Below are 351 nucleotides of genomic sequence, written 5' to 3'. Positions count from 1 at the left end.
CCTAGCATCAGTAAAGCGACCTGCAGGTGCTCTCAATTAGCCCTGCCTGTCTGGAATTCGGGCCTAACGACTCTAAAGTCGTCCTGAAACCGAGGCACGGTTCCGTACCTAAAGTGCTCTCCACTCCGTTCAGAGCACAGGTAATTACGCTCTCCGCGCTTCCTCCAACTGAGGAGGACAGAGAGCTATCTCTGCTCTGCCCCGTCAGGGCGTTGAGAATCTATGTTGAGCGTTCCGCTCCCTATAGGCGATCGGAGCAACTCTTTGTCAGCTTCGGTAACCGCACCAAGGGGTTTCCGGTTACGAAGCAAAGACTCTCTAGATGGATAGTAGACGCCATCTCGCTAGCAT

The sequence above is a fragment of the Sinocyclocheilus anshuiensis genome, unplaced genomic scaffold, assembly GCF_001515605.1.
Source record: "Sinocyclocheilus anshuiensis isolate Anshui unplaced genomic scaffold, SAMN03320099.WGS_v1.1 scaffold2376, whole genome shotgun sequence".
NCBI classification, from domain to species: domain Eukaryota; kingdom Metazoa; phylum Chordata; class Actinopteri; order Cypriniformes; family Cyprinidae; genus Sinocyclocheilus; species Sinocyclocheilus anshuiensis.
Note: the sequence above shows the minus strand (reverse complement) of the source record.